Here is a 14,113-nt window from a genome sequence, read left to right on the forward strand (position 1 = left end):
TTTAATCCTTTCATGAACTCAAGATAATACATATGAACATTTGAAACTGGAGCAGGAATAGACCATTCTACTCATGACACAGTGGTTAGCACCGTTGCTTCACAGTGCCTGGGACCCGGATTCAATTCCAGCCTTGGGTGACTGTGGAGTTTGCACTTTCCCTCAGTGTCTGCATGGGTTTCCCCTGGGTGCTCCGGTTTCCTCCCACAGTCCAAAGATGTGCGAGTTAGTTGGATTGGCTATGCTAAATTGCCCCTTAGTGTCCAAAGATGTGCAAGTTAGATGGGGTCCTGGGGTTGCGGGTATAGGGTGGGATAAGTGGGCCTAAGTAGGATACCCTTTCAGAGGGTTGGTGCAACCTCAATGGGCTGAATGCCCTTGTTCTACACTATAGGAATTCTACTCAGCCCCTCGAGCCTGCTCTGCCATTCAATAAGATCATAGCTGATCTGATTGTGGCCTCAACTTTGTATTCCCACCCACCCTCTTTCTTTTGTTGCAAAAGCCTTTTGCAGTTGCTGCCGTTATTAGAAGCGTGAACACTTCTAGGACACAGGAAAAAGGGCACACGAGTTAAATGGCAAATCATCTGTTTTTGTTGTTGGCTGAGAGAGGAGTACTTTCAGGAAGTTAGGTAATTATTTTTAAGTGTTGGTTGGCCAGCTCCTCTGTCCTTGTTTGAGTTAGACATTGAATCCTGTACATGAAAATGAAATGAAAATCGCTTATTGTCACAAGGAGGCTTCAAATGAAGTTACTGTGTAAAGCCCCTAGTCGCCACATTCCGGCACCTGTTCGGGGAGGCTGGTACGGGAATTGAACCGTGCTGCTGGCCTGCCTTGGCCTGCTTTCAAAGCCAGCGATTTAGCCCAGTGTGCTAAACCAGCCCCTCATTGACCAGAAAGGGCAGATATAAGGCCCTTGGATCTACATTAGAGTGTTAGACTATGTGCCCATATCGCTCCAATGGAACGCGAACATAACAATCTCGAGAAGCACCTATTGATGCCCATAAAAAATGATCAAATACTCTTAACAACAGACATAACTGTGAAACATGCAATTAACATTGACATTATTCATAATAAACGCAACAGCTTCAATATTTCATGACACTTATTGCACAGTTGTGAGTTACATCTGTGAATCTTGTAATATAAACTAGTTATCCAGTTCAAGTCTTAAAGTCCTGTGCTTGGACTTAATAGTAGATAAACCAAATGGTTTCTGCATGTATGCTTAGTAACAGCAATATTGATTTAACTGGGGACTTTCGTGGCGGCTAAGGTATGAGTGGCGGTGTTTTTGGACCTTTTCCCCGGTTCACGGGTAGACTTTTTAATGGAAAAAGGTACAGGAGGGGTGGAAGAAGAGTTTGCTCCACCAGTGGATGAATTCATGGACCAGAAGTGGTTTTCGGCGAAAGGAGCTGTTGGAGCGAGAAATATTGCCTGCGGCATAGGGGAAGACGGCGGAGGGTAAGGGACCGGCTCTACCCTACCATCTCAGTGGTCTATGGAGCAGCTGGTGGACTTCTTGAACGAGGAGTTCACCCAGCAGAGAAAGGAAACTCTGGAGGACCTGGGCAGGATGGTGGATCCGATTAAGTGGGGATCGCCATGTAGAGATGAAGTTGGAGTCGCAAAGCCAGGTGATCCAGAAGGTGGAGGTTACGGTGGGGGAGCATGAAGAGCAGCTTACCTCATTGGCAGCTGAGATGGGGGTGATGAGAGAAACCCAATAGCGGCTTCAGGAGAAGGAGGAAGATCTGGGCAACCGGTCCCGGAGACAGAAACTGAGGATCGTGGGGCTGCCGGAGTGCAGTGAAGGAGCAGATGCTGTCTCGTATATGGCCAAGATGTTCGAGAAGTTGCTGGGGGAGGGCGTCTTTTATTGGCTCCTGGAGGTGGACTGGGCGCACAAGGCTTTGCTGAGGAAGCCGCAGAGTAACGAGCCGCCGAGGGCGATGGTGGAGTGGTCGCACCGGTTTCTGGACAAGGAGCGGATCCTGAGGTGGGCCAGGCAGACAAGGCGATGTGCCTGGGAGGGCAGTGAACTCCGACCATACGAGGACCTGAGTGCGGAGCTGGCCAAGAGTAGAGCGGGCTTTAATAAAGTGAAGGCTGCCCTCTTTAAGAAGGGGGTGAAATTTGGGATACTGGACCCGGCTTGCCTCTGGGTGACCAACAATAGCTGAGAATTTTACTTTGGGACGCTGGAGGAAGCGATGGACTTTTTGAGGGACAATGGACTGGCAGAAGATGAAGTACATTGAACTTTGGAGGAGGTGTTCTTTTATCTTTGGGGCCTTTGTCCTGTGTTTTTCTGTGGGAGATGGGTGGTTGCTCTTTTCTTTGTTTTGGGTTTTTGAATGTTGGTGTTGTTGTTTGCACCAGGGGTTTGAGCGGGGTGGAGGGGAATCAGTGGGGGATAGGATGCTAGGCGCCATGGGCGGGGGCTGCCAGACTTGCTGGGCGGGCTAGTTCATGGAAGGCGCAGTGGGGGGGGGGGGGGGGGGTGAACAGTTGGTTAGAGTGTGGACGGGGTTGGGATTGTTGTTTTGTGGGGGTGGGGGAACTGTTGACGGGGAAGGGGCTTTTGAATGTGGTATGAATAGGGTTGACAATGGTGGACATCCGAGGGCGGTCTGAGGGGGTGCGGGACGTGGGCTGATTGGCCGGGAGGAGGAGGTGGCGGCAAGGTGCTCCCCGACCAGGCTGATACATGGAATGTGAGAGGGCTGAATGGGCCAGTCAAGAGGGCTCACGTGTTCGCGCATCTGAGGAGCCTACAGACGGGTGTGGTATTTTACAGGAAACGCACCTGAAAGATGGGGACCAGGCTAGGCTCAGGAAATGGTGGATAGGGCAGGTATTTCACTCAGGAATGGATTTGAAGATGGGGGGGGGTAGCGGTCTTGATAAATAAACAGGTAGCTTTTGAAGTGGGGAGCAGTGGCAGAGGCTCAGGAAATGGGGTTGTTGAGGGAGCGGCAGAAACTCAAGATGGAATTTGGGCTGAACCGGTAAGGCGGTAGGGTAGTGGAGGAGAACTAAAGGAACTCTATGAATATGAGGAAAAGGCGGGTAGGATGTTGACACATCAATTGAGGAAGCAGGAGGCAGTGAGGGAGATTGGAAAGGTGAAGGATGGTGGGGGGAAGTAAACACGGTCCTGGACACGGTGGGGTGAATGGGGTGTTTGGGGATTTTTATAATTCTGTGTGAGTTTGGGCAGGGGTTTGTGGATTGGGTCCGGCTGTTGTACTGGGCACCGGTAGCGAGTGTGTAAATGAACTGGGTGAGTTCGGAATATTTCACGCTGCATCAGCGGAAGAGGCAGGGATGTCCACTATCCCCATAGCTCTTTGCTTTGGTACAGAGCCATAGGCAATTGCGCTGAGAGTGTCAAGGGACTGGCAGTGGATAGTACTCGGGGGGGGGGGGGGGGGGGGGGGGGCGCATAAGGCCTCGCTGTATGCGGACAATCTGCTGCTCTACATTTCAAACCCTTTGGAAGGTATTGGGGGAATTATGGGCATATTGGAGAGATTTGGGCGGTTTTCAGGATATAAATTGAATATGGGGAAAAGCGATTTAAGCAGGTGGGCGAAGAAGCGGCTGAGAGGGTTGTTGTTTAGAGTGGTGTGATCCAGAATCTTCCAATCTTTGCCCCCAAGGCTTTTATTAGGAGGGTGAATGCGCTGAGTTTGGGGTTTGTTTGGGTGAGTAAGGCCCTGCAGGTGAAGGAGGGGCTACTGGAACGGGGTCCGGTGGGTGGAGGGGGGTGGTTCCACCAACCAAATTTAATGAATTACTATTGAGTGACAAATATAGCCATGGTGAGGAAGTGGGTAGTGGGGAGGGGTCGGTATGGGAGCGGATGGAGGCAGTCTCTTGCAAACTCTTGAGTTTGGATGGAGCGTTCTGGGGGTGGCAACGGATAGGGATTGAGCGGTTTGGGGATCTATTCATTGGGGGCAACTTCTCGAGCTTGGAAGGGTTGGTGAAGGAGTTTGAGTTGCTTGCTGGGAATGGATTCCGGTATTTGCAGGTGAGGGAAGTTGTCTGAAAGCAGGTACCGTCCTTTCCTCACCTGCTGCCCCAGGGGCTGCAGGACAAGGTGGTGTCAAGAGCAGGGGTAGTGTGGTGGTATGTATTAGGGATATTACGGTACCCAGTGATGCCGAGAGGCTATTGGTGGACAGACACTGGGTCCTGAATGGATCTGCCGCCTACTGGCTCCACCCAGTAAGGCGGAGTATAAGAACCCGGGTTCTCCCAGCAGCTGCATTCTGTAACCGAGCTGCTGGGGAACAAGTCTGCGTAATAAAGCCATCGATTGACTTCATCTCTTCTCGCCTCGTTAGTGATTGATTGTGCTACAACTTTTTACACACACTTTAAAGGACTATGGAGTTCCGGAACGCCCCGGAGTGTCTGCGAATCAGCCCCCACGCGGCAAATTCAGCGGCCACTTTTAAACACTGGCTAGCGTGTTTTGAGGGATACCTCCGAATGGCCCCCAGCAGACCTACAGAAGACCAGAAAATGCAGGTCCTGCATTCCAGGGTGAGTTCGGAAATCTACACGCTCATGGAAGACGCGGAGGATTTCCTGACGGTGCTCACCATGCTGAGAGGGATCTACATTCGGCCCGTCAATCAGGTCTACGCACGCCACCAACTCGCGATGAGACGGCAAGTCCCCGGGAATCGCTGGACGAGGTCTACAGCGCACTGCTAATACTGGGAAGGAGCTGCAACTGCTCACCGTTGACGGCTAACGAATATACGGAACTCCTAATCCGGGATGCTTTCGTAGCAGGTATGACCTCATCCCAAATTCGCCAGCGACTGCTGGAAAGAGACTCACTGGAGCTCACGGAGGCACGGGCCCTTGCGGCCTCGCTCGATGTGGCATCGCAGAATGCCCGCGCTTATGCCCCCGACCGCACGGTAGCCCCTTGGGCTCCGTGGACCCCCGCCGCGACCGACTCCCCGGCACCCCCCATCCCGCCACAAGCCTGCGCGCGGCCAGAGCACCAGACCACCCGGGAGGGGCCCCACTGCTACCTTTGCGGGCAATCGAAACACCCCTGCAGCGCTGCCCGGCCCGCTCGGCCATCTGTAAAAGTTGCGGCACGAAGGGGCACTATTCAGCGGTGTGCCAGTCCCGGGGGGTTGCCGCAATCTCCGGGGGAGAACTGGGACCACAGACTCAACCCTCCCAACGATCCCTGTGTGGCCAACGGGTGCCGCCATTTTGGGTCCCGGACTCCATGCAGGGGGGATGGGCGCCGCCATCTTGTGCTTCGCCGGCCACGTGGGATTCATGGGCGCCACCATTTTGTCTTCCCCCAACCGCGTGTGATCCGTGGACGCCGCCATCGTGGCTGGCAGCCAAGGACCCCAACATGAACGTCCCCAACGGCAGAAAACGCCCCGATGCAGCAACCGCAACTGGCTTTGGTGACCCTGGACCAGTCGCGGCCCCAGACGCTCCAAACGGCAACGACAACGGTGGTGGTTAACGGGTGCGAAACACCATGCCTGATCGACTCTGGGAGCACGGAAAGTTTTATCCATCCGGATACGGTAAGACACTGTTTTCTTTCAATCCACCCGAGTACCCAAAAGATTTTTCTGGCAGCGGATTCCCATTCCGTAGAAATCAAAGGGTTCTGAATCGCGAACCTAATGGTGCAGGGGAGAGTTTAAGAATTACCGACTGTATGTCCTTCCCCACCTCTGCGCTCCCACTCTCCTGGGGTTAGATTTTCAGTGTAACCTTCAGAGTTTAACGTTCCAATTCGGCGGCCCTATACCCCCACTTATTATCTGCGGCCTCACGACCCTCAAGATTGAACCACCTTCCCTGTTTGCGAACCTCACCCCGGATTGCAAACCTGTCGCCACTAGGAGCAGACAGTACAGCGCCCAGGACCGAACATTTATCCGGTCAGAAGTCCAGCGGCTGCTGAAGGAAGGCATAATCCAGGCCAGCAATAGTCCCTGGAGAGCTCAGGTGGTCGTCGTAAAGACCGGGGAGAAGCAGAGGATGGTCATAGACCATAGTCAAACCATCAATAGGTACACGCAGCTGGATGCGTACCCTCTCCCCCGCATATCCAACATGGTCAATCGGATTGCACAGTACAAGGTCTTTTCCACCGTGGACCTGAAGTCTGCATATCACCAGCTCCCCATCCGCCTGAGCGACCGCAAGTACAGCCTTCGAAGCAGACGGGCGGCTCTACCACTTTTTAAGGGTTCCATTCGGCGTCACTAACGGAGTCTCGGTCTTCCAACGGGAGATGGACCGAATGGTTGACCAGCACGGTTTACGGGCCATGTTCCCATACCTCGACAACGTCACCACCTGCAGCCATGACCAACAGGACCACGACGCCAACCTCCGCAAATACCTCCAGACCGCTAACGTCTTGAACCTCACCTACAACAGGGAAAAATGTGTGTTTAGCACCGACCGTCTAGCCATCCTTGGCTACGTAGTGTGTAATGGAGTGATAGGCCCCGACCGTGAACGCATGCGCCCCCTTATGGAGTTCCCCCTCCCTCACTGTTCCAAAGCCCTGAAATGTTGCATGGGCTTTTTCTCTTATTATGCCCAGTGGGTCCCCAACTACGCAGACAAGGCCTGCCCGCTAATTCAGTCCACTACCTTCCCCATGTCGACAAAGGCCCGCCAGGCCTTCAGCCGCATCAAAGCGGATATCGCAAAGGCCACGATGCACGCAATCGACGAGTCCCTCCCCTTCCAAGTCGAGAGCGACGCATCCGACGTAGCTCTGCCGGCCACTCTCAACCAAGCGGGCAGACCCGTGTCCTTTTTCTCCCATACCCTCCATGCTTCAGAGATCCGCCACTTCTCAGTGGAAAAGGAAGCCCAGGCCATAGTTGAAGCTGTGCGGCATTGGAGGCATTACCTGGCCGGGAGGCGATTCACTCTCCTCACTGACCAACGGTCGGTAGCCTTCATGTTCGATAATGCTCAGCGGGGCAAGATCAAGAACGACACGATCTTGCGGTGGAGGAAAGAACTCTCCACATATGAGATCTTGTATCGTCCCGGAAAGCTGAATGAGCCGTCTGATGCCCTATCCCCGTGGCACATGTGCCAACGCACAAGTGGACCATCTCCGAACCCTCCACAAGGACCTCTGCCACCCGGGGGTCACTCGGTTCTACCACTTCGTGAAGACCTGCAATCTTCCCTACTCTGTGGATGAGGTCCGAACAGCCACCAGGAACTGCCAAATCTGCGCAGAGTGCAAGCCGCACTTTTTCAGGCCAGATAGAGCGCACCTGATAAAGGCCCTTTGAGCGCCTCAGTCTGGACTTCAAAGGCCCCCTCCCCTCCACCGATCGCAACACGTACTTCCTAAACGTGGTTGACGAATACTCCCATTTTCCTTTTGCCATCCCGTGCCCCAACATGACCGCGGCCACAGTCATTAAAGCCCTCTGCACCATCTTTACCCCGCCTACATCCATAGCGATAGGGGGTCCTCCTTCATGAGCGCCGAACAGCGTCAATTCCTGCTCAGCAAGGGCATCGCCTCGAGCAGGACGACCAGTTACAACTCCCTGGGGAACGGTCAGGTAGAGAGGGAGAACGGAATGGTCTGGAAGACTGTCCTACTGGCCCTATGGTCCAGAAGTCTCCCAGTTTCCTATTGGCAGGAAGTCCTCCCGGATGCCCTCCACTCCACCCGGTCGCTGCTGTGTACCACAACTAATCAAATGCCTCACGAGCGCCTCCTTGTCTTCCCTAGGAAGTCCTCCTCCGGAACGTCACTTCTGACCTGGCTGGCAGCCCCGGGACCCATCTTGCTCCGAAAGCATGTGCGGGCGCACAAATCGGACCCGTTGGTCGAGAGGGTTCATCTCCTCTATGGGAACCCTCAATACGCCTACATGGCATACCCTGACGGCTGACAGGACAAGGTCTTCCTGCGGGACCTGACGCCTGCCGGAGCTCCCCACACCCCCCACACCAATCACCCCCTCCCTCCCGCCGACGCGCCCCACAGCCGCTCCCTTCCCAGGTGGATCGGTCCTCCTCCCGTGCCCACCCAGGAGTAGTGAAACAGGAACAAACGTCGCGACGCTCCCAGAGACGACAGTGCCCGAGCCAGCGCCTTCACCACCACCGGGGCTGAGACGATCAGCAAGGACGCCCAGGGCACCTATTCGAATCTGCGTGACAAAGCAAGATCTGTAAATAAGTCAGTGGCCCAGTAAAAGCAGCATTGTAAATAGTTAACAGTTGATATTGATGCATAGCCACTGTGTTAATGGAATCCCAGTACCGACCTTGTAAACCCCTACCACCATGCGACCCACCACCCCGCCTTGTTCTTTTTTAACAAGGGGTGAATGTGGTGGAATGTATTAGGGGTATTACGGTACCCAGTGATGCCGAGAGGCTGTTGGTGGACAGACACTGGGTCCTGATTGGATTTGCCTCCTACAAGCTCCACCCATTAAGGCGGAGTATAAGAACCCGAGTTCTCCCAGCAGCCACATTCTGTAACCGAGCTGCTGGGGAACAAGTCTGCGTAATAAAGCCATCGATTGACTTCATCTCTTCTCGCCTCGTGAGTGATTGATTGTGCTACAGGTAGGTCAGGATAAAATGTCAGAAATTTACAAGGAGTTGATGGATTTGGAGCCCTGAAATGGGTAGTGAAACGTAAGTGGGAGGAAGTGTTGGGGAGGGTGGTGGAGGCTGGGGTGTGGGAGGAGGTTTTGAGGAGAGTAAATTAATCCTCGGCGTGCGCTAAGCTTAGCCTTATTCAGTTCAAGGTGGTTCACAGGGCACATATGACTGTGGCCAGGATGAGCAGGTTTTTTGAAGGGGTGGAGGATGGGTGTGGCCGTTGTGCGGGTGGGCCCACAAATCATGTCCATATGTATTGGGCTTGTCCGAAGTTTGGGGGAATCTATCAGGGGTTTGCTGACGTTACGACGGAGGTTTTGAAGGTGAAAGTGGTTTAGAGTCCAGAAGTGGCGATATTTGGAATGTCAGGAGACCCGGGAGTATAGGGGGCGAGAGAGGCCGATGTCTTGGCCTTTGCCTCTTTGGTAGCCCAGGGACGGATCTTATTAGAATGGAGGGACTCGGGGCCACCAAAACCGGGGTGTGGGGGGGGGGGGGGGGGGTGTGAGTGACCTGGCAGAGTTTCTTAGGCTGGAAAAGATAGAGTTCCCCATGAGAGGGTCTGTGGAGGGGTTTGACCGGAGATGGCAGCCGTTCATCAACTTCTTTGAGACAAGTTTAAGGTGTCAGCAGTGGGGAGAAGATGGGGATGGGAGGTAAAATGGGGAGGTGGGGGAGCGGGAGGCGGGATGTTAGGTATTTAGTGGATTTGGTTATTTGCAGCCCTGTTGGCTTATTTGTTTTGCGGTTGTGTTTGATGAGTAAATATATAAATGCCTCAATTAAATATTTTTCAAAAAAAATATTGATTTTAACTGATCAGTATTAAAGTTGCCAATGTCAGATTCAGCTAATGTTAGCAATCGTCATAAATCTGCTGGTGCAGATTCATACATGGTCTCCAAATTCTGATTCAGACCAGAGACACAGCTAATATAAATACGGAACAGGGTTCAGGAATTCCAAAACATTAATTTGCTGTCACTGAACGTTCTACGTCAATGTTATGGGAATCCATTAACTATAATTAAACTAAAAAAAAAAAATGAGGACACTTCAGTATAGCCAGCGGTGCTTTACAGTTCATTCAGGGTGTTCAAGTTGTTGTGCTAACATATACGTTTTACATGCATGTTGTAGTCTGGGCCTATGTATAATGATGGGAGAGGCTCCAACGTTGTTTCCATCAATTATGCTAAGCAGGAATCTCTTACCAGTCTTACTCCCTGCCATTAACGTGCATTGGAAGGATTTTGCAGGTTGATAGTCAGCCTGTTTGGCCACATTATGAATGAGCCTTTCTTAGCCATCAAGGCCAGAGGTGGGACTCGAACTCAGAGCTTCTGGTTCCGAGGCAAGAATGCTACCCACTGCACCACAAGACCTGTGCTCTTTACTGTGTAAAAACAGCAATGAGATGGAACTACTACATTGGCATATTAAATGATGCATGCAAATTAAATTGACAGTCAGTCATTGTGACTGCTTCTGTGCTGAAACCTGTATATGCAAAATAGATCAATTAATACTGCAAATATAGAACAGTGCCCATTAAGCACAGTCTGTGTGCACCATCTGTATGTTAATCTGATTCCTACTAAATCACCTTTGAATTTTTGTAGTCGGTCAAATTCCTCGAAATGGGAAACTACCAGCACCACTGATTACATGGCTCATTGAGATCCTTATTGTCATTTGCATTGCCCAAAAGTACAGTAGCGCATTTGAAATCAAACTTTGGAATAGGTACCTGGAGCTTTTGACTATCACTGAAGCTGAAGGCTAGGAATGTGTTCAAGACATCTGCCTCACTAACTCATGACTGAGTACATTTCACCTTTTACCCTTCACTGACAGACACGGTGATTTCACGATAATCTTCATTCTATACAAACCTGCATTGCAAGTGCAGGAAATGATTTCTTTGTTAAGTACATTTTACAGCAATAAAGCTTAGAATTGTCTTTCTGTTCAATGCTGACACAGGAGGATATAAGCAAGGGCTTTCAGGACTTTTTAGATGAAGACAATCGTCAGGAAACAGAAAGCTTCCTAACTCTACAGTTATTGGCACACAAACTAATCCAACTACTGGGTTATTTAATTTGTTTAAGCTAGATCTTGGAACTTAATTTACTTTAAACATGGTGGCTAACTATCCTGAATGTTAAGGGATTGTCCCTTATTTTGACCATTTGGGAAACTGATCCTGGGAATCTCCAAAGTTAGTTTGAGCGATTTGAGCATATCAGCAAGTGAGTGAGTCAGCGAACAGCGAGATCATGATATTGTGACTCAACAAGATAAATTATCAGTTTTAGTTGATTTTAACACCAACCCTGCCCCTTAGGGCAGCACAATGGCATAATGGTTAACACGGTTGCCTCAATGGCAGGAACTCGGGTTCAATTTCAGCTTTGCGTGACTATCTGTATGGAGGTTGCACGTTCTCCCAGTATCTGCATGCATGGGTTTCCTACAGGTGCTTCAGTTTCCTCCCACGGTCCGAAGATATGCAGGTGAGGTGGACTGGCTGTGTTAAAATTGCCCCTTAGTGTCCAAAAAGGTTAGGTGGGGTTATGGGGATATGGCAGAGAGTGGAACTGGGGAGGGGGGGGGGGGGGGGGGGTGCTCCTTTGGCGTATCGGTGCAGACTCAATGGACCAAATGGCCTCCTTCTGGACTATAGGGATTCGATGATTCATTATTATGATCTCAAGACCCCGACCCCACGTCACCTCTCATGTCAAAACCCTCCGAGTCTCATGTTTACCAAGCCACACTCTCCACCCCACACTCTATAGCCCCACGGTTAAGGTGTCCCTTATTTTATTTCCTAAGAGTTGGTCACACTGACCACATCAAATAGCAGCAGCATTATATGCTATTTAAGAAAATTAATTTGTAGCATTTAAGCAATAATTCTAAAAACAAGGGGCAATATTAAATGTATGTGATTGGGGGACACGTCCACCGGCTAAACAGTCTGCGTCGCCTCATTTTGGGAAGGCCCATTAGTCAGGCTCTGAACACGACAGCCCTAAAGTGGGCACACTCACACCTAATTGGCTCAGTGACCATCCTCCTGCGCAGCTAAATGCCCCCACAAAATTCTGCCCAATGTGTGGGAACTTCGTAAAGAAGATTGCATTGTGCAAGAGCTATTGGAAAAAGTTTTTGACAAAGCAGATAGCACACAGTTGATACATCATTCATGCAAGGTCTGTAAACACACCCTTTAGTACTTTTATGCGATGGTAAAGATCTTAACATTGAACACCGTCTTATTTCAGACACTGAACACATCATTAGATTTGCTCTACTGTGCAATATAGTACAGCCAAATTACACTAGTATAGTATTCTCTACATTCCTACATCACTTCTCCTGTGTTTCAAGAGAGTTGGTCGATTTATGCCAACAAGCAGCAAATTAGAGGATTTAGTAATAACTATATTGTGACTGACAAGAGGCAGATGAGTAACATCTTCATCCTATTATTCTGATTCCAGAGGGGAGAGGGCAATGTGCTAACTCACTGCAACATCCTGTCCTAAGTGTTGATTTTAAGATTCCTCACCTCTCCCAGATTGGTTTCAGCACTGGAGGCCACTCAGCCAGTCGTGTCCATGCCAGATCTCCGCAAGGATATCTGAGCGGGTCCCACTCCCCTTTCTTTTCCCCCATAGCCTTTTATTTTTTTCTTGAAAGGAGACACACACACAGCTTTTGGAGTTGAGGTGTATGATTTATCTGTTCTTCTGGTGACAGCTGGGTTGGAATGCTTTTTAAAAAATATCTCTGTCTGCAGGACCTGGATAGTCAAAATCAGCAGACAAGAGTTCAAAATTTAGGAAATTTGGATGGAGAGCACAAGAACAAGAGGGCGAGCGCAAGAGTGAGAACACCGCTCAGTGTTTTGCACCTTTAGAATCTCAGTTGCTAGTTTGGTTCTGTAGAAAACAACAGTTGTTTAAGCACACAAAGGGTAGCTTGCTGGTGTATGATGAGCTCTCCAGCTACCCAGTGTACAGTTCTGGTCGCCTCATTTTAGGAAGGATGTGGAAACTATGGAAAAGGTGCAAAGAAGATTTACCAGGATGTTGCCTGGAATGGAGAGTAGGTCTTACGAGGAAAGGTTGAGGGTGCTAGGCCTTTTCTCATTAGAACGGAGAAGGATGAGGGGCGACTTGATAGAGGTTTATAAGATGATCAGGGGAATAGATAGAGTAGACAGTCAGAGACTTTTTCCCCGGGTGGAACAAACCATTACAAGGGGACATAAATTTAAGGTGAAAGGTGGAAGATATAGGAGCGATATCAGAGGTAGGTTCTTTACCCAGAGAGTAGTGGGGGCATGGAATGCACTGCCTGTGGAAGTAGTTGAGTCGGAAACATTAGGGACCTTCAAGCAGCTATTAGATAGGTACATGGATTATGGTAAAATGATATAGTGTAGATTTATTTGTTCTTAAGGGCAGCACGGTAGCATTGTGGATAGCACAATTGCTTCACAGCTCCAGGGTCCCAGGTTCGATTCCGGCTTGGGTCACTGTCTGTGTGGAGTCTGCACGTCCTCCCCGTGTCTGCGTGGGTTTCCTCCGGGTGCTCCGGTTTCCTCCCACAGTCCAAAGATGTGCGGGTTAGGTGAATTGGCCAATGATAAATTGCCCTTAATGTCCAAAATTGCCCTTGGTGTTGGGTGGAGGTGTTGAGTTTGGGTAGGGTGCTCTTTCCAAGAGCCGGTGCAGACTCAAAGGGCCGAATGGCCTCCTTCTGCACTGTAAATTCAATGATAATCTATGATTAATCTAGGACAAAGGTTCGGCACAACATTGTGGGCCGAAGGGCCTGTTCTGTGCTGTATTTTCTATGTTCTATGTACCCAGTGACCCAAATATAGTCGTAGCTGGTGTATTCTGGTTGTAAATGGAATAGATTGTGGCTGGGAATTCCTCTCTCATCCAGGGTACTACTGTCCAAGTGATTATGCCTAATGGTTTGTCTCCTCCCAGTTGAGTACCCAGGTGATTGTCCGGATGCTTTGATAATGGGATAGGTGATGGGACCCTTTCAAGGCCAATGTTCTGGTGCAGCTTTGCACCCAGGTTATCTCAATTGCAATGGTTTTGGGATGTCGAATGTACGGTAATGCAAATATGCAGCCATCCTTGATTGATCCCAAGTCACTGGAATGTGGCTTTAGTCTATGTTTTATGAATTAGGGGTTTCCAGCCAGTAAATTCAAAAACATTTTTGATATAAAAGCATGATTTCACAAAACTATGTAAATGAATCATTTTGTTCTCTAAACTAATTGAATTATAAATTTGAAAAAGAGAATAAATTATCATAAAATCATGAGTTTGAAAGAAATAGGTTTAACAAAAGTAGAAATATACCACAATAAAAGCACTAGAACATAAATG

Source organism: Scyliorhinus torazame, chromosome 13, assembly GCF_047496885.1.
Source record: "Scyliorhinus torazame isolate Kashiwa2021f chromosome 13, sScyTor2.1, whole genome shotgun sequence".
NCBI lineage: Eukaryota > Metazoa > Chordata > Chondrichthyes > Carcharhiniformes > Scyliorhinidae > Scyliorhinus > Scyliorhinus torazame.